We start from the raw sequence: 25750 nt of genomic DNA, 5'->3' as shown, positions 1-25750 counted from the left end.
GAGGCCTCCCGCCACCACCATGTCCAAAGACGACCCCCCCGAACACACACTCCCTCTAAATACCCCATATATTTCCTTCAGAGCACTTATTGTCAGCTCTAGTTTAGTCTTTACTCGTGGGGCTACTGGTTTCTGTCGGCCTCCACTACCAGGCTGTAAGCACCCCCAGGGCTGTTGACTTTACTGTCTGTTTTGTTCTGCATCTCTACGCTTGGTACGGTGCTAAGCACCCAGTGGGCACCCAGGAGCTCCCTGTTGTGAAGGAGAGGAGAGGCGAGGCTGTCCTGTTGCCATCTGGCCAGCAGGTGGCCTCCCAGGACAGAACTCCATGGGTCCTCCCATTCCGGGACTGCTCACCTGGTCTCTGGGCCCCCCAGCTGCTGGAGATCCAAAAGGCAGGTATGGGAGCCAGCTTGCCCTCTGCACTTCTTTTTTTTTTTTTTTTAAAGATTTTATTTATTTATTTGAAAGAGAGAGAATGAGAGAGAGAGAGAGCACATGAGAGGGTCAGAGGGAGAAGCAGACTCCCCGCCGAGCAGGGAGCCCGATGCGGGACTCGATCCCCGGACTCCAGGATCATGACCTGAGCCGAAGGCAGTCGCTTAACCAACTGAGCCACCCAGGCGCCCCGCCCTCTGCACTTCTTTGAGACCTGTGGCTCCTCGTTTTGTGTGTGTGTGTGTGTGTGTTTTTAAGATTTATTTATTTGAGAGAGAGAGAGGGTGGGGGGAGAGGGGCAGAGGGAGAGAGAGAGAATGTCAAGCGGACTCCCCGCTGAGTGAGGAGCCCGACATCAGTGCATCTCACGACCCTGAGATCATGACCTGCGCTGAAATCAAGAGCGGGGCACCCAACCGACTGAGCCACCCAGGCACCCAACCCCCTTTATCTTTAAGTATTACATCATGGTTGTTTTGGCCCACATCTTCTGCAGAGGTCTAGTGGCCGCTTAAACCAGAGATTGGATCTAACCCCGTTTCCCCCTTGGCGACAGTGCAGAGCTCCAGAACCAATGACTAGTGGGAAACAAGGTGACTTGGTCCTGGGGAGAGGCCGTCCTCCTGGTGGTCAGTGTGAAGGCTTTGGAGCCCAGTTGCCTGGGAGGCTCTGTTGCTTACTTGTTGTGAGATTTGGGGCAAGTGAGTTAACCAATCCGTGGCTGCTTTTCTGTAAAAATGAGACTAGCCCTTGCCTCATAGGGTCATTGTGAGACCAGACTGAGGAAATACGTGGAAAGTATTTAGAATGGTGCCTGCTGTGGAGTGAATGCTCAGTGAAGGACAGCTCAATGGAACAATTCTTTACCCCCTGCCGGAGCCCCTAACCGCAGGTGCCGGAGAGATTGCCCACAGTGGCCCTGGGCAGCCTTGCACATGCACACAGGGAAGGGTACGGGAACAGCACACAGCGCTCCCAGCCGCAGCTCAGGCGGGCCCAGGTGCCTCCCATGCCAGGATGGAGGAGCCCAGCAGATGCCCTGTCACCTTCCTGACACTGTGCCCCCTGCGCTCAGTGCCACTGGCTTGACAGGACAGGTTGCCATGGCAGCCGGGGATGGGGCCTGCAGGGCGGACAGTGGCTGGCCTTGGCCTAGCTCTCTGGCTTTTTAGAAGGGGCTGGCTTCCTGCCAGAGCCCAGGCCCTCCTGCTGCCCAGCCACCCCGCTGGCTTGGGCAGCCATGGCCACACCTGGAGCCCACTCCAGCTTCCCTGCCCTGGGAACAGGGACGCTGAGCCAGTCCCGGGCACATGCCCCTTTTGCCCATTCCTCACACTCTACTAGAAAGGTCTGGCGTGGGCCTTTCTCCTCTGTTCCATGGTGAACCCCTCAGGAGTTTGGGTTGCGCCCAGCACATAGTGGCCTGTCTGGCATGTTTGTGGGATGGCTGAAAACACAAAAAAATGAATTCCCTCTCACCACCTAGAAGAGAGTAACGTTGCGAGACATAATCTGACCTGCTCTAGAGATGGCCTGTTCATCCCACAAAGCCTTATTAAGTGGCTACTACTATATACCATCCTTTGCTCTGGGTGGAGTTCAGATATGAGCCCAGATGGACATGTCTCTGTTCTCATGGAGCTGACAGCTTCGGAGGTGGGGGAACATAAACATCCGGTGGTGATGGGTGCCGTGCCGGGGATTATCCAGGGCTTGGCAACAGTGAGGGAATGAGTTGGTGGCTTCAGGTGGGGCGGCAGGGAAGGCCGCTCCAAGGAGGCCACACTTGAGCAAAGGTCTAAGCAGAAGGAAGGAAGGCCTGGAGGAAGAGCATTCTAGGAAGAGGGATCAGCCAGCGCAAAGGCCCTGAGGAGGTCCTGTGGTTGGCCCGTTGGAAGAACTCAAGCAAGTTAGGCTGGAACTCAGTGGGTGAAGGGGCTGAGGAAGACAACGCAGTCCCAAGCTGCTGGGCTTTCACATCAGGATGTGTGCATCCCTGTAACCCCTACCTGGAGCAACACGTGGAACATGCTCAGCATCCCAGAAGGTTCCCTCAGGTCCCCCCACCCCAGTCAGTGTCGCCCCTCACCCAGGGGTGACCACTCTCTGACCTCGACCATCACAGGCTAGTGTGGCCTGTCCTAGGACTTCAGTTTGGTGGAGGACATCTTCTGCCACCTTCTCATCTCTACCTGGCTTCTCTCACTCCTGGAGTCTGTGGGATTCGCCCAGGATATTGTACGGGTAGTTCATTCATTTTAGTTGCTGGGGGTATTCCATTATGAGAGGACACCACAGTTTGTTTATCTACTCTCCTCTCGATGGATGTTTGAGTTGCTCCCAGGATTCTCAGCTGGGGTTGGGAGTGGGGGTCTGCTGACAGGGACCCCGTGCTCCAGGGCTGCCACCAGGGAGAAGAGAGGGACTTTAGGGCCACCCCCTGGGGCTGTGCGGGGTCTTCCCCTCCCGCACCCTAGTCTTCCTTCCTCAGAGCTGGACCTTGAGACCTTGGGGAGGCATTTGGTGTGGGTGCAGCTGACTATTATCTCCATTCCATGGGTTGTCCTTTCTAAAAAGTTGTGGTAAAATACACATGATCTAACATTGATCATTTTAACCACTTTTAAGTATACGGTACAGTGGCAGCAAGTACATCTTCATTGTGCAATCATCACCACCATCCATCTCCAGATTTCTCATTATCCCCCAGTGGAACTCTCTACCCATTAAACACTGACGCGCAGAGGCTTTTGGAACAGTGGTTTTCCGAGGGGAGGCGGGAGGTGGCCTTCCCTGAGTGATGTGGGGGAAGCCAAGAGGAAGTGAGAGAGGGTGGAACAAAGGGATTTGTGGGGCAACCAGGGCCCCTGAGTGGAACACTCAGCATGCTCAGCTTCAAGACCCTGCTGGGGTTTTCCTGACTCCTGCACTGGGCTCTTCATTTCCTTCCTGCCCCCATCCTAGCTGCTCCCTCTCTCCCCCTACAGGCACAGAGGGCGTTTTAACCCCTTCACTGCCTTGTGCCAGCAACAGTTCCCCACTGCACCCGCACAGGCTGGGAGGTGGCTGGTGGCCCCACAAGATTTGTCTAGAGGTTTCTAAATGTCAGATGTCAGCTAGGTGTGAGGTCAGAGCCAGGAGACCAGCTTCCTGGGGGGTAGGAGGCGTGCTGAGTGGTGAGACAAAGAAGGGCTTCATTCTCTTCTTAACCCCCTTGGGAAGGAGCCTCCTGGGGGAGTCTGGAGGTACAATATAATTAAGGTTTCTCCTGGTTCTGGAGGTTCCCACCAGCTTTGAAAGCCCTGGGGGTGTTAACAGCTGAAGACATCTGGGGCTGGGGTATGAGATGGGTATTTCTCAAATATTTGAAAGAAAGAGGTACTTAGTGAAATGTGATCTGGTGCTCCCACAGGATGGGGGGAACTGGACCCTCTGAGGACTGAGGGGAGTGTCTGGGAAGTGGGTGTCAGATTCATGTTAGGAAAAAGACGAAAAACGTCCTCATGCCAGTCACAGTTCGGCAGGGAAGACTCCCTAGGGACCTCACTCCCTGTCCCTGGGAGGATTACAGTCGGGTGGCAGTTTACTGGCTGGACACAGGGCTCTGGAGTCAGAAAGGGCTGGGGGCCATTGGGTGAGTTCCTCAACCTCTCTGTGCCTCTGTTTCCTCATAAAATAGGAATAGTAATGGGATATACTTTTCAAAAAGTGAGGAATGAGGTTGTGGATATGAAGTTTAACACAGTGTGGAGCACTTAGAAAGCACCCCGTGAAGGACAGGGGTATTTGTGGGGAGCATTCTTGGGTGAGGTGGCGGGGTTCCATTAAATCCTCACCAGGGATCCTTCAGCCCTGATGTTCCATGGAAGGGGAACCATGGGGCTCATTCTGACAGAGTTCAGAGTTGTCTGAGTTTGTCACCTGCCACCAGATGCCCCCCTACCCACCACAGATGGGATGTGAGGTGAGTACCTTGTGTTTCTGTGTAAGACAAGAGTTATTGAGTCCATTTGACAGATGAGGCCAGAGAAGTCCCTTGACTTGCCCAGTGTGGACGTGGTGAGGCAGGAGCTGGGTTAGGGCCTTGGGTCTCCGGAAGCCTGGTCAGGGCCCTGAACACCCGACCTGTCTGGGCAGGGCCCCTTGGTTTTCCACTGAGCTAGGGGGTTTGCCTGACTGTCTTGCTGGGAACAAGGCTGGGTGAGGGGCACCAGGCACCGTTTTGAAGGAAGCTTCCTTCAGGTCTCAAGTGTGGAGTTCTCTGTCTTTGTCCCAGGAGGAGCCCCTGCCCAGGGCCTCTTGTGGACGTGCTATCGTGGACAGAGCCTGGCAGGGTTTGGCCTCAGGAGAGCCATCCTCAGATGAGTGATGTCACCATCTGAGCCTCAATGCTTTGGGGGGTGGGAGTGGTGGCTACAGTCCAGTGTGGCTGAGAATAACCGACATGGTACATTCGAGAAAGCCCTTCGTAACCCAAAAAAACCCATAGACCTTGGCCCCAAGCTTGGCATGTGGTAAGTACTCCTTGTTTTCTCTGCCGACACTGCCTCTCACAGAGGGAGCCGCCTCCCTGCAGTGGTTGCTAGGGAGGCCTGGCCAGTTACACATGAATTCAGGAAGCTGCTCATACATGCCATGGCCCGGGCTGGCATACAGACATGAACGGGGCACGTTCCCTGCCCTCTGGGAGCCCACTGCCTGGTGCTGGGACAGGCGAGCCACGACCCATGGGTCCCGCCGGGGGTGGAGGCCTTGTGGAGGGGCACTCTGAGCTCCCTTCCAGAGACCTGGCTGCCCCCGGTGGCCACCCCTTCAGGGTCCACTGCTGCCTTCACACGCAGGCCACCATCTGCCCGGGGCTGCTCCCAGACCGTGGCCGAGCCCAGCTGACGCATTAGCTGGGCCACGCTTGCCAGAAGCAGAAGCAGGACTGCTTTACTGGGTAGCCTTTGCTTTGGCCACCCCCTCAGCCTGGCCGCAATGCATTCAGGCCTGTGCCAGGTCTTGGGCTCTTCCTTCCCACCCTCCTTCCTGCAGCACCCTGCCCCCCACCCCCCACAGGTGTCAGGCCTGCAGGGCACTCTGAATGCTCTCCCTCCTACTCCTGCCTCTCCACCCAGTCTTTCACCTGCATTCCCCCAGTAAGCCTCTGGCATGGCTAACTTTGCCTCGCGGTCTGCCTTCCAGGGGTCATTACTGACATCCAGTATAAAGTGGCACCTTCACTCTGGGTGGCAGGCCAGAGGGGACCTCAGATGTCTGTCTCAGATTGCTGGAGTGTGGGGGCTGCCAACTGTTGTGGATGGAGAAGGGTGAGCTCTGAAGTCAGGCTGCCTGGTGAGAATCCCCTCTATGCCCCTTACCAGCTCTGTGCCCTGGGCAGGTTAGTTCACCTCCCCGAGCCTCAGTTTCCTCATCTGCTAAAGGAGATCAGGATGATTCCTGCCTCATCGGGATGGAGGCAGCCTTCAGTGAGTTAATGTGCACGGACTGTGACACAGAGGGAACGCTCAGTGTCTGTCCTTCCCTGTAGGAGGGAAGACGGCGCAGAGGAGGGAGCAAGATGCCATCTCTGAATCTGCTGTGTCTAGCTCCAGAAAGCACCCTGGGTTTGGTGGAGGGGCTGTATGTGCTTCTCTGAGCCTTGGCCAGCACCTTTTTTTTTTTTTTTTAAGATTTTATTTATCTGTTTGAGAGAGAGCAAGAGAGAGAGAACAAGAGCACGAGCACAGGCAGAGGGAGAAGCAGGCTCCCCGCAGAGCAGGGAGCCCGATGTGATTGATCCCAGGACCCCAGGATCATGACCTGAGCCGAAGGCGGACGCTTAACCGACTGAGCCACCCAGGCGCCCTGGTATTGACTTTTTTTTTTTTTTAAAGATTTTATTTATTTATTCATGAGAGACAGAGAGAGAGACAGAGGCAGAGGGAGAAGCAGGCTCCCCGCGGAGCAGGGAGCCCGAGGTGGGGCTCGATCCCAGGACCCTGGGATCATGACGTGAGCCGAAGGCAGACGCTTAGCCGACTGAGCCACCCAGGCGCCCTGGCCGGCACACTCTTAAGAGGACTTGGCACCACCCAGCGCCCTATCAGCTGCAGGTGGGAGTGTTGCATTGGTGCTGATGGGTGGGGGAGGCTGGAATCTTAGCACAAGGGCAGGTGGCTGAGAGTTGGAATGGCCGATTGCAGCTGGAAGAACGCCTCAGAATTATTGGCCCAGTGGTTCCCCAAACACCAGACGTGACTACAGCCTTAGAACCAGCCAGGGGGGTTCTCCCAGTCTCCGGCCTTGGAGATCCTATTGTAGGAGGACTGGAGTGGAGCCTAAGGGTCTGAGGCTGAACCTTTCTCGCTGGTGATTCAAATGGGCACACAGGCAGGCCGGGGAACGACTATCCAGTCCTGGCCTGAGATTTACCCCTGACTGCCAGGACAGTGAATGCCTGTCTCAGATGGCCTGCGGGGGGTGCCTGGACGGGCCCCCCAAGCCAGCCAAGCTTCAAGGGCCTCCGGTTTCTGAGAATATGCTTGGTGTGCCATTATGCTTCCGAGTTTGTTTTGGAGAAGAACAGCCTCTAATGAGCTGGCCTGTTTCCCTGTGGCTTTGAACTGCCCAGGCCCACTGCTGGGCGCCTCCAAGACCGCAAAGGGAGAGTGGGGTGGTGTCTGTCCTTTCTGAGAGGCCTAGTTCTAGGCCATCACAGACAAAGAAGGAGACTGGGTCAGGTAGGGAGTTCCCGGTCTCTGGGAACAGTCAAGTGGAGGCAGGGACCACTACCTTTGGCAATTTCATACAGGGAATCCTTCCATGTCCGGCAGGGTGCACTGACTCGCCCCTTAGGCTTTGTTCCTGTAAACTGCCTTTATTACATCCATTGTATCCTGATGTAGGTGGGGGTGCAATGGTGTGATGTCGAGGGGTTGCCTTAAAATCCTCCAGCAAGAAAAGCAAAAGAGAAAAAGAGACAACAGGAGTTGGAGCAGGGGTGGCAAAATCGTGATAGTTGTCCTATCCGGATGATGGGTACATAGAATCGGGTGTACTCGTCTCTGTTTTGGTGCGTACATAAAATGTTCAAAATAAAAACTAAAAATGACTTAGTTATCAGAACGTGTCCTAGAGGCACGGGGTAAAAAATTCTACTGTACAAAAGGATAGTGAGTGGAAGGCCAGTCGGTTGCCCTTCCTTGGGCCCCATTTCCCCTTCGAGGGCTGAGCCCCCTTCCCAGCATCTTCCGTAGCCTGTAGACACTGAGGGTGGGTATACAAATCTACGAGCTCACTTTTAAAAATTATTTTAAAATAGATAACATATCTACGTGGAACAAAATTCAAATCCACGGAAAGGTGTACAGCAAAAAGCATCCCTCCTGTCCGAGGCCCCAGCCACCCAATTTCCTGGAGGCAACTAAAGTTACTGGTTTCTTACCTGTCCTTCAGAGACAGTCAGTGCGTGTGTTTGTGCGTGTGTGCGTGTGTGCGCAGCTTCTCGAGTGTTAGAATATTAGAGATTCTGTCCTATACTTTCTTCCCCTGTTTCCCTCCCATTGCCTCCCCTCCCTCCTTCCCCTCCAACTTCTGCAGAGTTGAGTGAATGATTTTCCTGAACCCACAGCACCTTCTCATCATTGATATGCGGGAGGCTTTTCTCTTGTGTTGTTCTCTTTGTTTTCCCTTCATCTTATTCCTTTTTCTCATAAGCACCCATGGGAGTGAGTTTGACAAATGTTTTCACATAATGTACATATCCTCACCCTGATATTGTTCTGTGTATAAGCATTGTTGCTTTCCATCCATGGTATTATGTGGCCAATCGAGCTCTGTTTCTTAGTCTATCCCAGAACACTGCATTTTCACACTCGCTCCCCATTTCTGTGTGTACACCTGGACTGTTGAGTGTAACTTGCCCAAGATTCCATGGTTGGAATCCATGTGACTTACCCATTCCTCTGGAGACGGGCCCTGATGCTGACTCCGGCCCTGCATCGTCACGGACAACCCTGCCCTGATCGTCCGTGTCCATGTCCATGTGTGGACGCTGCTCCCAGCTCTAGACATCCTTTCCCATCAGCCCACATACATCTGCCTCGTGTTTTAAGACATTGGCGTGGTATTTCCTGTTTCTGGATGCTGCAGAGTTTAGCTAGCCATCAGCTGTCTGTCCACAGACATTTTGCTTGATCCTAATCTTTCACCACCGTGAAGTGTGAGCACCCTTGTCCAGTTGTCAATCTGTGCATGTGTACAAATGTAGGGGAAACTCGTGGGGGTGCAGCTGCTGAAGTAGAGTCTGTACAGTAGTTGTCATATGGACAGACGTTGTCGGAAGGTGTGACAGTGCCCCTTTCCTGCCGCCACCCCCCCAAAAAAGCTGTCTTCTAGCACTAAGGTTCTTTGAGGCTCAGACAGGGTGAGTGACTGGGCTGGGATGACACAGCTAGTGAGACTGAGCCAGGGCTAGTGATCTTTTCAAGGCATTTGGCTGGCTCCTGTGTGTCCCGAGCTGCTTGGAGCCGGGGACCTTCCCTGTAAGTCTAGGGGCCTCCGTCTCTCCTGGAAAGGATCTGGTAAGCAAGCCTTGCCCACTGGTCCACTGAGGGGTCGGCCCAGGAGCTTGCCACTCGGAGGTCCTGGGAAGATGCTGTGTCAGGCCTCTGTAGCTCCCTTCACCCCCGCCCTGCCCCCACCTCCCCTACAGCATCTTCATAAATGGCTCTGTCAGAGTGAGGCATCCTTGGGAGCCTGAGTGATGTTGCTTGGAGACAACTGGGCAACAGATCTGGGTTATTTAAAGGAGAGAGAGGGAGGGAGGGAAGGGGTGACAGCCTGTTTATTCAGGAGTGGATGATCTCCCTGCCACAGGGTTTGGCAGACCCCCTCTCAAGCTCCCCCCACCTCCTGCCTCATTATTCCCAGTGTCCAGGGCCTGGGATTCTGCAGTGAGACCCAGCAGAAGGCCACTGAGAGCTCCCTCTTGATAGCAGTAGGGCAGGGGATTCGCTGAATGTTCTAGGGAGGCACTAAGCAAACGCTGGCTAAGGAAGGCAGAAGAGGGAAGACAGGGAGGCAGAGGAACAAGGCCTCGGAGGGAACCTTCTGATGATGTTAGTAGCCATAACAACTAGTATATATTGAGCTTCCTCTCCAACAACTCATTTTTAAGAGCTTTAAAAAGCCCTGTCGAGGTAGATGTGACTATTTCCATTTTATAAATGTGGAAACAGAGGCTCAGAGGGGCTCAGAGGTCACACAGCTAAGAAGTGGCAGAAACTGAATTTAAACTCAGGTCTGTCTGATGCCGAAACTGGAACGAATCTCTGTACGTGGCTAGAGTTGGCAGGGCCCTGGCAGGGCACCCACTGCATCCTGACCTGGAAGGTCATGCTGAGTGCCCCCATCCCTGCTCCCCCAGCACCTGGGTCCCACCGCCCCTCTGCCGAAACACCGCACTGGGAAATGATCAATTCCCTTGTCTGCCTCTCCCACTGGTTGGTGAGCACCTAGGGCGGGGTGGGATCTTGCTTATCTCTGAGCCCAGGGTCAGGCATATTGTAGGTACTTAGAGAACATGGTCACACGGAGCTCAGATGCCTGAGACAGGGTCCTCACTGTCACTCTGACGGCCCTGCAGAGCCCGAAGGACAGTGTCCTCCTCCAGGGCGTCCCTGCCCCAGCTGGACCGACCTGGGCCCTTCAGCATTTTGCTGGGGCTGGTTTCAGATCTGCACCCTCTTGCTGTCTTGCCGGGATCCAGCTTCCAGGTTCCTGGGCAGGTGTGGTCTGATCAGCTGGGAGCCCTTCAAAGCACAGGGTAGAGTGGTGAAGGCCTCTGGGTGTGGGAGCAGGGGGTATCTGGCCCTGGGTGGTCTGGGACGCCCCACTAGAAGGAAGTTAACTCTTCAGTGCCCTAGCTTTTAGAGAGAGGGCAGCTCAAACTGAGCTAGGCCTAATTCTGGTGAGTAGGATGGGAGTAGGGAGGTGGGGGCAGAATGGGGAGGGACAAGTCAATACATGCGTGGGTCCTGGGCTTGTGCTGTAACAAAAATGTCAGCCCCCCAAAAACAGGACCTTGTTTGCCTCATTCCCTGCTCAGAGCCTACAACAGGGCTTAGCATAGAGAAGGAGCTCTGTAAATGTTTGTTGACTGACTGACTGAGCAACTGACTGAATGAATAAATGAATGAAATATTTGTTGAATGAAAGAACCAGGATTTCTTCTCCCTTTTCTCTCTTCTTCTGATGGAGCACTCTCTCTGTTGTTCCTGAGGAATGTTCTGGAGACAGAATGACCCTCCTCTCATATATCCTGGGCAGTCTTCAATTAGGCACTGAGTGGTACTGGGGGGAGGGAGGGGAGGTCCCCCTGCCCTTGGGGACAGCATTTTCACACTGTAGGTCATAGGTAAAATCAGTTTTGTGTACCGCAATTGGCAAAAACAAAAAGAAACAGGACAGGATAGACTAGAAAGGATCAGAATGCATCACACACAGAAGGCTAAGCATTTTGTTGTGGCACACACACATTTTCATGGCTCTGGGTAGCTGGTGGTCCCAATGTAAAACGTATTTCTTACTTCGAGTCTCAGTCACCAAAATTGGAATCCAATGTGTGAATTTCAGTCATGGTAGATGTTATTCTTGAACCTAGACGTGAAAGAGTATAAGCAATAAAATTAATGATCCTGCTGATAAGTATGATGCCAATTATTGAACATGTGTTCCATGCCAGGTAAGGGTGCTCAGGTCTAGGGCCCTGCACAGAGGTGAGGGGGAAAGAATCCAGAGCAGACAGAGATCCTGTTAGCAGGGAAGACTGCCTGGAGGAGGTAGAACGTGACCTCAGCCTTGAAGAACCCCTCTGCCCTGGCAGGTTCAGGGCTGGGTCAGAGTGCAAGCTTGGGTGGCACTAATAGGAACGCTAGAAAGAGGTGCCATCGGTGAGCTCTGGCTGAGTGCCAGGCACCCCTTCATTCCTCCAGACACTCCTGGGAGGCAGGAACCACTCACATCATTTTACAAATGAGGAAAATTAGGCTCGAAAAATGTGGGGGCTTTTAGGGTAGGGAACGTTATGGAGGCTAGATCCAGGGCAAGTCTGCCCTGCTCAGAGCCCGCGTCTGTATAAGGCTTGGGCCATACATGGGAGGGGCTTGAACAGAAGAGGGGTGCTGGGTCCTGGAGATAGGGCAGTGGGCCTGGAAGGCCAGGCAGGTGCAGCAGGACCCCAGATAGCCAGGGCAGGTGGGAAATGGTCTGGGCTGGGACTCAGACAGCAGCTGTGATCACCTGAGGCTCAGAGGCTACCTGGCTCAGGGGAAAGACCGCAGACTCCAAGACACCCACCCAGCCTGGAGGGCCCATGTAGGTCCCAGGTCTCGACCAAAGCAGTGCCCTGGGGAGCAAGGCTAGGTCGGCTCCCTGCTCTGACTCTGTCCTTGTCTCGGGCCCAGCCTCCTGCGGCCTGTGGTGGGCTTGGCAGGGAGCAAGAAGCAGAGAAGAGCAGGAGGGCCTGTTTCTCATCTTTCGTCAAGTCTCATCTTTGCTGGTTTGAACTCAGCTCCTCTGCTTTCCGGCGAGTCTTTTGTGCCTGTCAAGGAAATAATTCTTGGCTCTAGTGTTCCCATGAGGGAACCGGGGTTCCCGCAGCTTATGTTTCTGGGCAGGGACTGGACGTGGGAGTTCTCTTCCAAGAGAACCAGCACTTGGCTTGCTTGGGCAGAGGGGGCTGTGGAGGCCACAGACAATCCTGGAAGTGTGAGTAGTGGGGTTATTGGCTATTCTGTGTAGCTTTGGGCTGCGATAGGTTGGTTTGTGTGTGTGCTACACATATTCACGTGTACACACGTGCTCACTTGTATGTCCACCCTCACGCCCGTTGGACACTTGGGCACACGTGCCTACCCTTATTCACATCCCTGCAAACATGAGCTCACACATGAGGAATACAAGCACCTATGTATGCACACACAAGTGCACACATTTGTACAGGGCCATCCGTGGGGCCCCGGCATTCTTTAGATGATGACGTGATGTCTTGGGTGCCGTATGTACGTGTCGAATGTGGGGTGGTCATAGTGCTGGTGGGGGTGCCATAAGAGTGGGTGTAGGTCCGGAGCCTTCTGGTTTTTGAAGTCCTGTTCTGGGACCATTCATCCCTTTCCAGGGACTTTTGGCCTTCTGCTCTGAGCTTCCAGATCTCTTAGGAAGCTTCTGGGGCAGTTTGGGCTGAAAGAGTTGGCACAAGGGATTCTTCCCTCCTGCTTCGGGCCGGGGAGAGAGCAGAGTGTCTTCTCTTGGTCATACTTAGGACCGCTCTGTGTCCCTTCCTTCTCTCCCTCAGTATTCAGCTCTCTCTCCCTCCCAGGCCCAGGGTGGGGCACATCTGGTCCTGAGCCTTTCTTGTGGTTGGGGGGGTACTCCTAGCCCCAAGACCAGCAGGGACTTGGCAGAACTTCAGGAGCTGGGGGTGGGCTGGTAAGGCGGGGCACTGTGGTCTAGATGGAGTGTCTGGTGTGACCCTGAAACACCTGAGGCCTCCAGTCCTTTACTTCTGGGGTCTACCAGCTGAGCCTTGGGGCTGTGTGTTGGAGCTAGAAGGGCTGTGATTGCTGGCTCTCCTGGGGACACCTCTACCCTGGGCTTTTCTGCTTGATTCAACAAGAACACCTACTGTGTGCATGGTGACTACAAATGCAGGAGTTTGGTACTGCGCTGGGGACCAAAAGACAGGTCAGAGTCAGAATTTTGTCTTCCAGGAGCTCCGTCTTAGAGGAATAGACGCAGACACAGCCCCCGGCATCTGCTGGACAGTGAGGGAGGGGGAGAAGCATGTATGCACACGTGTGTATTTGTGTGCGTGTGCATGCGTGTGTGTGCGCGCGCTCATGCTAGCGCAGGGGCATGCACGCTTACTTTAGCCCCCGGCCTCAAGGGGGGCAGTACCCAGGAATGCAGCAGCCTCAGGATGGCAGGCAGGGGCATCAGTGGGGCATCTGGCAGGGGATGGGGTGAATTATGGGGTTGTGGCAAGAGGAGGAAGGAAGGGAATGGCGCCCAAGGATGGAGCCTACCATGGGCAGCGTTCTAGCCCCAAGCATTAGGCACCCCAGCTCTCTGGCTTCTCAGGACCTCCTTGAAGGCGGACAGACCAGCTTATGGATGAGGAACTTGGGGATCAGAGAGCTTATGTCACGTTTCCCACACCACACAGCCCGTAGACTGTGAGCCAGTCTGAGCTTCGCTTTGCCGGACTCTGAAGGCGGTCAGGAGTGCTTCCCCAGCGGCTCCTGGACTTCCTCTGCCCTTCTTCTGGCACATCTTGGGTGGGGCAGAGGCAAGCCTGGAGCGGAAGGCAAGTCTTCCCTGGGCCTCAGTTTCCCCACCCACTAAAGTAGGGGTAATAACAGTACTTTTTTCATAAACTCATCTAGGTGAATGAAGCATTTGAAACCTAGGTGCTGGAGACCTGATAAGAGAACCACAAACGACAACCATTCCTTTTGTCCTCATTTATTCCCAGGGCTGACGGGGGGGGTGGGGGTGGGGGGTGGGAGGGGGGGCATGCGTGCCCCTCTTCCAGCCCGTCGCCCTCTGGCCAGCGCTGCCTCCTTCCTGGGGAGATCCGGCTCCCCCACCTCCCGCTCCAGCCCTGAGTGGGGGCGAGACAGGTAGTGACAGGTGAGGAAGAAGGATTTCCCGAGTGTGGAGAGAGGGAGGAAGTGACTCGCTAACCACAACAAAGCCGGTCTCCCGGAGAGGAAGCGGCGGCGAGAGAGTGAAGGCGCGTGGGCGCCGGCGGGGGCGTGCGAGCCACCGGCCCGCGTGGGCTGCCGGGGCGTGGGGACCGGGAGCCGGGCACCCAAGGGGCGGGGATTGGGCGTGTCACCGCCGGCACTCGGGGGATGGGGGCAGAGGGTCCCCTCCCCTTCCGAAGTTTCTGCCTCGCGCTTCCCTTTAAGCCTCAGGGCTGAGGGGCGTCCAGGGCTTGGGAGGAGCCCAGGACTGAGCGGACAGTCGGCTCTGTGCCCGTGGACACTGGAGTGGCTGAGGCCCCGACAGGGCAATCGCCCAGCTCAGGTTGCACAGCACACTGAGGCATTTATTCAGGCTCCGATGCTCCTCTGGGTCCCGCCGAGGCACGGCCGGGCTTTAAAAAAGCAGAGAGGGGCGAAGGAAGCCCTGGCCGGCGGATCTCCCGGGAAGCCGGAGTCTGGGAGGGGGTGTGGCGCCGAGAGCATTGGCTTCTTTCTCCAGCCAGGCTGGATGGAGGGTTTGGGCATCTCCCAGAAGGAGCCGAGCTAATGACAAGGGAAGAGGAATTGGCTTCTCAGGCAGTCTCCCCCGCCCCAAACTTTTCCTCCCGGCGGAGGGTGGGCGGGCAGAGGGAGGAAGCGGGGCCGGAGAAGGTGGGGCCAGGCTTTCCCTCTCCGCCCCGGAGTCGCGGCTCTGGGATGCCAATCCGGACGCGGCTGGGGTGAGTGTGTCTTTAAATCCGAGCCCCCCGCCCCCTCGGCGGTTGGGGCGGGGGCTCAGGCTGGCCAGGGGCGGGCGCGGTGATTGGCGGCCCGCCCGGGTCCGCCCCTCGGCGTGGGGGGCGCGGGGCTCCGAGCTGCGTGCTGGCGCTGGGGCGCGCATCTTCCACCACCGACGAGCGCGGGCTGCGGTTCTCCTGGCCTCGGCTGGTTGCGCCCGGCCTGCCCGCCTCCGGAGCCGCCTCTGCCCACGGATGGGCTGGGGAAGTGGGGAGGAGCGAGCCGGAGCCCGCGCGGGGCGCGCCCAGCCGCTGCCTGACTCGGCGCCCGCAGTCCGGGCGCAGCGCGCCAGCCGCAGGAGCGCGGATGCCCCCCGGAGCCGCGGGCTGGCAGGTATCGACGCGTCCGGACCCGGAGCTGGCGATGGGAGGGCAGCTCCGGAGTCCCCTGGGCACCCCCTTGCCCGGGGCGGCTCAGACCACCCACTCCCCATCCCCGGCTGTGCACGCCTCCTGGGCTCCGGGAGAGGAGAGGTTCTGGGCTCCCATCCAAACCCGCACGGTATTGGTGCCTGGGAGAGAAGCGGGACCTCAATAAAGAGTGGGCGGTTATTGAGTCGTTTGCCGGGCGCTGGGCTGTCTCCTCCCCCAAGGTTTCCCTCGCACTGGGGTAAACGTGGGCTGGCGGCACCTCCCCTCTTCGGGGCTAGGCCCGGGGCACGGCCCCCGGAGCCAGGCTCACTGAGCAGTTGGGAGGAGGGAAGCCATCTCATGATCCACACATGGGATCCCTGGGCTCATCTTTAACGGGCTTGAGGCCCATGGGACTGGTTGAGTTATGAGGTCCCAGTGGGCTCAAGCTTTGATTCTGAGCCCCTCTGGCTCTGTCCCTCTGCAGGCTTGGGTCTCCTGGGAGAGTCCCTTTTCATCTTCAGAGTTTTTTCCTGAAGAGTCAGTGACTTGTCAGAAAGCAGAGTGGGGTGTGGGAGAGCCGCTGCACCTGCCTCTAAAGTGGCCAGGATGATTGGAACCTGTTCTTATCTCTTGGGGAGTCAGAGATGGAAGAAAGTGTCCTGGCTTCAGGAAGCTTCTGGGATTTTTTACTCTCCCAACCAAAGGTCTAGGCACCAACTCCTTGGCTTCTGTGCAGAGCAGCTGGACCCAGTGACTGGGCACCTCTTAAATGTCAGGCCCCCGGCTCTGCTGGGGAGGATGGGAGTGTGGGAGGACTCGGGAGTGCTGTCCTCAGGTGGCTCAGCCCTATGGGGAATGCAAGACAAATATACAGAAAGTCTGTTGATACAGGCTTCCCATACCAGTCCCGGACTAATAATAGTGGAAATGCCAAGAGGCTCCACGTGATTAATTGCTAAATGAGTGATGTAGGCTGCCATCGCTGGGGGGGCTGGAATCCCATTCTCAGGCAATCATATGCATATGTTTAAATCTATTTAAAATGTTCCAGCACCATACCCCTCCCCTCCCTGTTATCCTGCTCCTAGTGAGGACCTCTCCACCTCCATGGACCGGGAGCAGCAGGAGGATTCAGGAGATTCTCTTGCTTGTATGCGCCCCCAGCCCCACTCTCCGGTTTTTTTCCTGCTGGTAGATTTCTGAAGAAACCCATTTGGTTTTTGGAGTCAGGCCAAGCACGGGACTCTCCCAGCTTCCCTGGGGCCTCTGAGGTTTGAGGTCTAGATCCAACCTTATGGGAGGTTCAGAGGCCAGCAGGGAGGAAGTCTTCATTTCATTTCTGAAGAGCCTCTATTGCCAGGGGCTGGGGATGAGGTTGGAAGGCTGGAGGCCCTGAGCCAGGGTTTCCTGTGAGCACAGACAGGCGCTCTCTCCTTTGCCGGCCATCAGGTATTGAAGGTGGGGTGATGGAGGTGGCTGGGGGAGGGTAGGACAGGGTTGGCTTGATGTGGGTGGTCCCGGGGCAGCACTGACCTCACTCTGAGGTTCTGCATGTCTGGGGGCTCTGCCCCCTCCCCCATCGTCCCTGGCAGGTTTCTGCTTTTCTGGAACACTTTGTGGAGGCAGCATTGTGCTCATGGCCTTGGGCGCTATTCTGGGAGAGGGTGTGCTGAGCTCACCCCACGGCCCGTGGCTGGCATTGTGAGCACTCGTGTGAATACACCCACCTGCCTCCAAGCAGTTGGCACACACAGGGTCACCCGGGCACAGGTGTGCACAGAGATGTGTGCATGCTTGGGTCTGCAGCCGTGTGGGCAGAGACAGGAACTGGATGCAGATGTGAATGAAGACAGACACAGGAAGGTGACAGAGGTGGGCACGCAACCCAGGGGAACAGATGTGTGAAGGGGCAGACAGCGTGGACACATAAGTGTGGACCACACGTGGGCCACAGACTCTATATAAGCAGATTACGCCTTCACGGGGACTCGAGCCTCCCCACGCAAGAGGCAGATGTGTAAAGGGCAGGCATATGGATGACGAGCATGGATGTGAGCTGACATTCACAGACAGGAGGTGTGGAGTCACAAGGAAGTAGCTCGAGTACCAGGCAGCCGTGGAGTTGGCTGTGGGCCTGCTGAGTCGCCTGACAGGAAGGCCAGGACATGGACAGAGGTGGGTTCCAAGATGGAGTCTGAGGTGTGCACTACTCAGTTATCCTTGTGACTCTGCGCGGCAGCAGGAAATTGTCCCATTTAGGGTGGTGGTGGTGCAGGTGATCTGTGGTGTGGCTTTGTTTCTAGGTCCCCACTGGAGTTTGAAGCTCCCAAAAGGCTTAGTATTCTCTCTTTTACTCTGAGACTCATTTGACCTCCCTACTCCCTAAGTTACAGGGCTGGGTGCATGCCCTAAGCACCAGCAGGGGCTCCTTGAACCTTTAAGTCTCATCTTCCTTGGGTTTCCAGAAGTTTCCTGAAGTGAGGCTGTGTGGCCTGGGTAGGGAAGGAACCTGGCTGGGGACTCTCCTTTTGAGCCCAAGCCTGAGGGTCTCTGGCAGGGAAGGGACCATTCTTTTTTTTTTTTTTAAGTTTATTTTTTTTTAATAGTAATTTCTACACCCAACGTGGGGCTCGAACTCATGACCCTGAGATCAAGAGTCATGGGCTGTACCGACTGAGCCAGCCAGGTGCCTCAGGAAGAGCCAGGGGCCTCAGGAAGAGACCATTCTTAGGGAAGAGAAAAGGCAGACATGCGTGTGGGGGGGGTGTCTTTGATGAGACTATTGCCCTCAGGTGCCCCCTCCCCTAAACCCTGGGCTTGGCCAGGGAAGGGGGCCCCCAGCTTCTGGCTGTCGTCACTTCGGTTCTGCCCAACCTGGAGATTGGGAGCCAGCCCAGAGTCTAGACACAGTTTGACACTAACCCACTGCACGACCCTGGGCAAGTTACTTAACGTCTGAATTAATTTACCTTTAGCAGAAAACTCCTCATCTTTAAAATGGGGCCAGTCACCCCCAGCCCCTGAGGGTGTTTTGAGGGTTAAATGGGAGAAAATCAGCAGAAGGCATGTGGCCCAGGGTATGGTACAGAGTGAGTACTGTCTGTGCAGCTTTGATGATGAGCCTTCCCCTGTGGCCAGGACCCCCCAGAGCTGCAGCCAGGGGCTTGGCCAGGCAAGCGGGGCAGGCACGCACCTCTCACTAGAAAGCTGGAGGGCTTTGTCCTCAACCCTTGCCCACCAGCCACTCCATAATCCCGTGGGATCTCCACATGCAGGGTCAGGAAATGGCAGGCAGGGCGTATGGAGGCTTGGGCCTGCTGCCTGCCAGGCCTCTGGGAGGGGAGCCAGTGGTTTGCTAAGAATAGCCCCAGATCATGGCTCTGCGTCCCAGCGGGCAGCCGGGTGCCTCCCTGGTATGGGCCAAGGTGCTTGCCGGCCCTTTGACGTTTCTTAGAGCCGGCACTCAGCACAGGAGTGGGCCTGCAAGCAGCCTCAGTCTGGGAAGAGGCTCTGTTGCTCTTCTTGGGTCTTTGGCTGGGACCTGGGGAAAGAGAAGGCTTGGGAAGAACTGGCCATTCAAATCTCTGAGTTCCTCTTCTATGCAGAGCTTGTCACCTGCTCCCTGACCATCTTCCTACCCGCCAGTGGATCTGTAGCGGCTAAGAACACTGGTTCGGGAACCGTACCCCCAGGGTCTGAGTTTCGGGTCCTACTCTCATTAGCTGTGCGCCCCTGGGCAGCTCACTTCCCCTCTCTGTGCCTGATTTCCTAGTGTAGCAGGGTTAATGATAGGAAATCCCTTAGAGGGATGTCGCAACCATGAAAGGAGGTGGTGCCTGGAGAGCCCCTGGGTCACATGCGGCTCATAGTAAGTGCTCAGTAAACATCAGGTGCTTCTGTGATTACCATGATGAATGCTTTCTCCACAGAGGGAGAGGTGTGTGAGGCCAGGCTGCTTGCACCGTGCCTCATGGTCCGAAGGCACCAGTGTGCATGCCTCTCGATTGAGGTTCCTGGCCCTGGGTTCAGTATGAGGGGCAGGGGACCAAAGGTGGGTGAGACCGAGTCCCTGCTGGGTGACAGAGGCACATACATACATTGTACCATACCTGACCGGCACCTTCCCGGGGTCTGCGCTAGCTGTGATGGGAGTTGGAGGGAGGGAATGGCCTGCCTGGGGGGTAGGGTGATGCATCAGGTGGGCTTTGAAGGATGGACAAGAATTTCCAAAGGTGAGGGAAGGCTTCCCAAGCAGAAAGAGCTGCCCGTGCAGAGGGGTGACAGCTTGGTGTGTTTAAGAACACAAGCAGATCCATGCACTTAGGGAGGGGACCCACACTTAGCATCTCGCCCTGTCAAGAAAGCCCTTGCATGCTGGGACCTTCTGTTCCTCCCACTCTGGGCTCAGAGGCAGCCCTGGGTTCCCTCAGGACACAAGCTGGAGGCCCACCAGAATTCTGCACCTCTCACTTCCCTTTTAGGAGTCACATTTGCTGTCCCCTCATTCTCCAGAGACCCTTCTGCCTCTTAGAAATGCCTGTCAACCCTCCCTAGGGGCCCTTGTTTTTGAGATGGGGCTCCAGACTGCTCCTGCCCCAGGAACATGCCTATTTTTGCTCTTAGTTAAGATACCCATGCTTTAATAGGTCCCCCATCTTGGGAATGAACTGAAGCCTTTGAAAACTCCTTAGCTTTTCCTAAGGAGTGAATGTCTAACGGTGGAATTCTGGGACCTTGGGAAGTGTTTTATATATTTCCTATAACTGACATGTGGACTGGCTTTAGCTCTGAAGGGTGTCCCTTCTTGGCTGGGGTACTCTGATGAGAGAGACACAGGGCATCTGGGGTAACCTGCATGCCCAAGGCAGGCAGCAGGGAGCATCTGGGAACTGGGTGTGTCATGCTGACCCTGTGGGCTCCCAGGGAGCTAGGGCTTTTGGAAATTCCAGGAGGGAGGGTGTGGTGCTGGGAGCGCTGTGGGTCCACTGCTCGGCCTCCCGCCCTCTCCCATGAGAAACGGACCCACTGCCAAGAGACTGGGTTGGCCCCATGCAGGAGGAGAGAGGTGGGTGCCCTCAGATGACCTTGGCCTTGCCAGCCTCTGCTGCCTGCTGAGCCCCAGGGCCTGCCTGCCTGCAGGCTGTGCGGCCTCTGTCCAGGTCTTCCCCAGAGTGTAGGACAGGGATGCTTGGATGTTTTGAAGATTGTTGGATGTTTAGAAAGCACAGAGGGGAGTTTCCCTCCTCTTTTCTTTTCCTTTTCCTTTTCCGGGAACTGTAGACCCCATGACGAAGTTAACTCTCTCCTGCTGGTCACAGAGTGACTGCTGGACATGTCCCCTTTGCTGCCCTGTAGTTACTGAGTCCTTCCTCCTAGGGTGCCTAAAGTGGGTGCTGACCTCTTAACTCTCCGGGACAGCCCTCCATCAGAGCCCCAGGGCCCTGGTTGGCAGGGCCTTGAAGACCTCCTCCAGGCTGGATCTGATGGCGGCCCCCTTCCCATCCGCATCCTGGCCCAGCAGTTCTTCAGCCTCAGTTTGACCTCCTGCTCGGTGGGTGCACAATCCCTGCCCCCACGTCAGCCCTGCCTTTGGATGGAGCCTCATGGGCTTTGGAGGTCTCCTGCAGGGGCCGCTCTGCTGGCTCACTCCAAGGCCTGTTGGGAAGCTCTGGTTTCCAGATGCTTCAGAGAGAAGGGCCCTCCCTGGAGATGGGGTGCCCGAGGTGCAGAACCCTTGAGGGAGGTGCAGTGCAGGTCTCTCTACTGGGCCCTGAGCCGGGCCTGAGGTGGATAAGCCCTGGACTGGCATTTCACTGCTGCCTTGGAGCCCAATTTCCCATCTGCAAAATGGGCATAATTTTTTCCCTCCCTCCCTAAAAAAAACCAAAACTTTTTTTTTTATTGAGGTGATATTCATTTGACATAAAATCAATTATTTTCAAGTGTACATTTCAGTGGCCTGTACATCCACAATGTCGTTTGACCACTGCTTCTGTCAAGTTCCAAAACATTCATCACCCCAAAGGAAAACCCAAACCCACTGGGGCAGCTAATTCCTGTTCCCACCTCTGCCTTACTTAGAAAAAAAAATTTTTTTTAAAGATTTTATTTATTTATTTGAGAGAGAGAGAGAGCGAGCACATGTGGGGAGGGGCAGAGGGAGAGGGAGAAGCAGACTCCCCGCAGAGCAGAGAGCCTGATGTGGGACTCCATCCCAGAAGGCAGCTGAAGGCAGATGCTTAGCCGACTGAGCCACCAGGTGCCCCTAAAAAAGTTTTATGGAGGTATATGTACCATAAAATTCGTGCATTCTAAGTGCACAGCTGTGAGTGCTGGTAACTGCCAGGGACCTGCAGCCACCACCTCCCTCAAGTCTGAGAGCACTTCACCGTCTGGAAGTCTTCCTCGAGCTCCGGTGCAGCCAGTCACCACTCCCACCCCTGGCACCCAGCCCACTTAGGTCCTTTCTGTCCCTCTGGGTTTGTTTTTCTTAGGTTGTCACATAAATGGACTCACATCATAGGTAGTCTCCTGTCTGGCTTCTCTGCTCCACGTGGCATTGAGATGCGCCCATGTTCTGGACGTTTGGCCTGTGCCTTCCTTTTTGACTGCAGAGTAGTATTCCAGGGTGTGGGAGGACTGCTTCTTAGGTTCCCAGGGGATGCCTGCCCAGTGCCGTCAATTAAAAAAGAATATAAGGTAATTATCTTTATGAAAGAATCAAGTAGTAGCTTCGTACAGAGAGAGTAAGTGCAACCCCCCCCCGCCACGCCCCAGTTCCTGTCTTCGCCAGAGATAACGCCGTCCGCAGTTTGCTGAGTATCCCTTGGTTGTTTCTTCTGTGCCTCCGTGTGAATTTGTGTAGTTTTGATTTGGGGATGTCAGTCACACTGGGGCCGTGCCTGGGGCTGCTTTCTCACTTATTAGCCGTTGGTCTTGGGGAGGGTCCCAGCACTGCCATTGGAACTCCGTGTCCCTTCCCTGGGATCAGCAGGCCCAGAGATGGGGGCCTGGGCTACACGGGCAGGTGTCCCTCTCCCCCTGGCTCCGAGCTGGGGCTCAGCCAGGCTTTGGGGAGACAGAATGAAGGCTTCCTGGAGGTGGGCCATTCAGATCAGGTTTCTGGAGGAGGGAGGCATTGGAACACAAGAGATCAGACTGTCCTCGGGGTGGGCTAGCGTTCCTGCTTCTGTCACTCCCGCCTCCCACTGGCAGCTGGCTGCAGGGGCTTCCTCTTCCGGGCTCCATGACATGTTGCGGGAAGGGATAGGCCTAAGGAGAGAGTGATTTGTTGGACGACCAAAGGCCTTGAGGCCTCCCTTCCTGTTGCAGTGAAATTGCACCTTGTCGAGACGACAGGAACCCTGCCTTGGGTGTGCGGGTGGGGGGTGGGGATGTCTGTGGTCTCCTGGGGAAGAGGGACTCCTGGGCTCAGGTTTGCATGTGCCTGGCTCTACCTGACCCTGCCCGATGGGGTCATGGAGGCTCTGCATCTGTATTGTCATGCTTTTTTCCTTGACTATTGCCCTGCATGTATAAATGATTCACATTCTGTGCATACTTACTAACATCGGTTGTTTTCATTGTTTTCAAGTTTTTCCTAGTTTAATAATTCAAAATAGTATTTTGCTGTTGTTGTATGAAGTGAACTCTGTGAGATGGGGATCCTGAGTTGTGTTCCAGGTTGGGCTTGTCTTGTGACTGGGTTTCATGTCAGCCTCCTTCTCTGAGCTCTTGGGGACGGTTTAGGGAGAGGGAGAGGGGAGTGAGCCTGGGAGGGAAGCTAACAATAGGTGGGCTTGCTGATTTCCCTGTGATTTCTCCAGTTTAGTGCTGCTCAGACCTGGGTAACATGTGGACCCTTCCTCTTTTAAAAATAGCTTAAATGCCTGCCTTCAGCTCAGGTCATGATCTCAGGGTCTTGGGATCCAGTCCTGCATCCGTCTCCCCACTCAGCGGGGAGTTTCTCCCTTTCCCTCTACCCCTCCCCACCGTTTGTGCTCTCTTGCTTTCTCTTTCTCAAATAAATAAATAAAATCTTTAAAAAAATAAATACAAAATAAAAATAGCATTTTTGGGGGCGCCCGGGTGGCTCGGTTAAACGTCTGCTTTTGGCTTAGGTCATGATCTCGGGGTCCTGGGATCGAGCCCCACGTCGGGCTCCCTGCTCAGTGGGGAGTCTGCTTCTCCCTCTCCCTCTGCCCCCCAGCTCGTGCTCTCTCTCTCTCTCAAATAAATAAAATCTTAAAAAAAAATAGCATTTTGAGATAGAATTTATATGCCATACAATTCACCAATTTAAAGCATAAAATTCAATAACTTTTAGTATATTTAGAGGCCTGCCTGTGTCACCACTATCTGATTACAACATTTTTATCAACCCCCAAAAAGATATTCTGTATCTTAGTTGTCACACCCCACCCCCAGCCCACTGATCTACTTTCTGTGTCTCTAAAGTCACTTGTGTCTCTAAAGTCGCTTATTCGGGACATTTTGCATGGAGTCATGCAGTGTGTGTGTGTGTGTGTGTGTGTGTGTGTGTGTTGTTTTATGGACTCCCTTTTAAAGTTTTTACTATTTATTTACTTAAAGATTTTATTTATCCATTTGAGAGAGAGAGAGCACGAGCATGAATTGGGGGGAGGGGCAGAGAGAGGGAGAAGCAGAATCCCTGCTGAGCAGAGAGCCCAATGCTGGGTGCCCCTTGTGGACTCTCTTTTAAAAGAAAAAAATAGGGGCGCCTGGGTGGCTCAGTCGTTAAGCGTCTGCCTTCGGCTCAGGTCATGATCCCAGGGTCTGGGATCGAGCCCCGCATCGGGCTCCCTGCTCCGCGGGAAGCCTGCTTCTCCCTCTCCCACTCCCCCTGCTTGTGTTCCCTCTCTCGCTGTGTCTCTCTCTGTCAAATAAATAAAATCTTAAAAAAAAAAAATTTAAAAAAATAAAAGAAAAAAATAGGGGGTGCCTTGGTGGCTCAATCGGTTAAGCATCTGCCTTCAGCTCAGGTCATGATCCCAGGGTCCTCGGATCGAGCCCTGCATTGGCTCTCTGCTCAGTGGGGAGCCTGCTTCTCACTTTCTCTCTCTCTCAAATAAATAAATAAAATCTTTAAAAAAGAGAGAGAGAAAAACCTCACTCCGTTGGTTGAAGGTTTCTTATTAGAATAATAACTTAAATGTGTACAAATATAAAACTAGATGTAAATGCCTTACATTTACATAGTTTCTCCATAACCATGAAATAAACATGAAATACCAATAAAACCAGAAAGCCAACCCATTGCAAATGAACAATGTTAATGTATTGGAAGGATGTAAGCTGCACCTAAATTGCCAGTGTTGGATTGATAGTAGAAAGCTGGGTCTCTTCTGTTTCCCCTGCCTCTGTCACTTGAACTTGCTGTACAGAGTGGCATTAATGATGTTGGCTGGTTGGCTGGTTTGGGGGTAATTCTGATCACTCACATTAGAGCCCAGACTGCCAGTGAGTAATCCCCAGATGTCTGTCTCAGTGCACCACTTGATATCTGGGAAGCTGGCTTGTTTGATTGAAGATAAGGGTGGAATAGTGGTGTTATTGAAATCTGTCTATATTGGCTCTTAAACCCACTTCCTGTGGGAATCAGGCATTTGGCATAAACAGAGGTGGATTTTGCTCAGTTCACACAGATGCTGTCAACACGAACATGGTCCCCACTCCTAAGAGGCAGGCCTTTGAACTGGGCATGTCCAGGCTGCCTTGGGCTATGTATGGGGTGGCTCAGTTCTCCACCTCACCCCCTCTTCTGCTTGAACCACCACCTTTGTTTGTACCATGTGCAATGATGTGATTTGGCCTTCACAGAAAAGGACCTCGATTGTAAACGCAGGGGCAGACTTTAGCCCCAAATTGCGCGGCGGTGCTTGCTTATGAATAAGGTCATTCAGATGACCCAGGGGATGCACTCATTACTCTTTTTTTTTTTTTTTTTTTTTTTACAAATTGAGGTGAAATTCACATGACACAAGATTAACTGTTTTAAAGTGCGCAGCTAATTCAGTGTATTTAGTACATTTACAATGTTGTACACCTAACCATCACTTCTGTGTAATTCCAAAACATTTCTTAAAATTTTAGTTTATTGTGGTAAGAGCACTTAGCATGGGATCCGCCTTCTTAATAAAATTTTAAGTGTGCAATAATGATGACTATAGAGACAATGTTGTTCAGCAGATCTCTAGAATGTATTCATATTGTTTCACTGAAACTTCATGCCCGTTGATTACTAACCCCCATTTCCCCTCCCTCAGGCCCCTGGCAGCCACGGTTCCACTCTGTGAGTGCATGAATTTGACTACTTTAGATACCTCATATAAATGGAATCTACAGTATTTGTCTTTCTGGGACTGGCTTATTTTACTTAGCCTAACGTTCTCAAGGCTCATCTATGTC

The 25750-nt window shown here is 54.4% G+C and overlaps 1 protein-coding gene across 11 annotated transcripts in view; it reads left to right on the top strand.

Annotated features, from left to right (window-relative positions):
• The window catches only part of PALD1 (phosphatase domain containing paladin 1), an 88445-nt gene that overhangs the window by 2526 nt on the left and 60169 nt on the right, over positions 1-25750 (top strand). For 2 of the 11 annotated variants that reach the window (XM_081824115.1, XM_081824112.1), the window contains exon 1: positions 15032-15302. The exons of 2 other annotated variants lie outside the window; for them this stretch is intronic. The gene's annotated coding sequence lies outside the window, so the exon portion shown is untranslated. Of the gene's footprint in view, positions 1-14800; positions 14912-15031; positions 15303-25750 lie in introns of those variants that run through there. 7 more of the 11 variants (XM_081824106.1, XM_081824105.1, XM_081824109.1 and 4 more) reach the window with 6 other exon arrangements.

Source organism: Leptonychotes weddellii, chromosome 6, assembly GCF_054177405.1.
Source record: "Leptonychotes weddellii isolate Sample4059 chromosome 6, ASM5417740v2, whole genome shotgun sequence".
NCBI lineage: Eukaryota > Metazoa > Chordata > Mammalia > Carnivora > Phocidae > Leptonychotes > Leptonychotes weddellii.
Note: the sequence above shows the minus strand (reverse complement) of the source record. Positions and strands in the feature narration are given on the sequence as shown.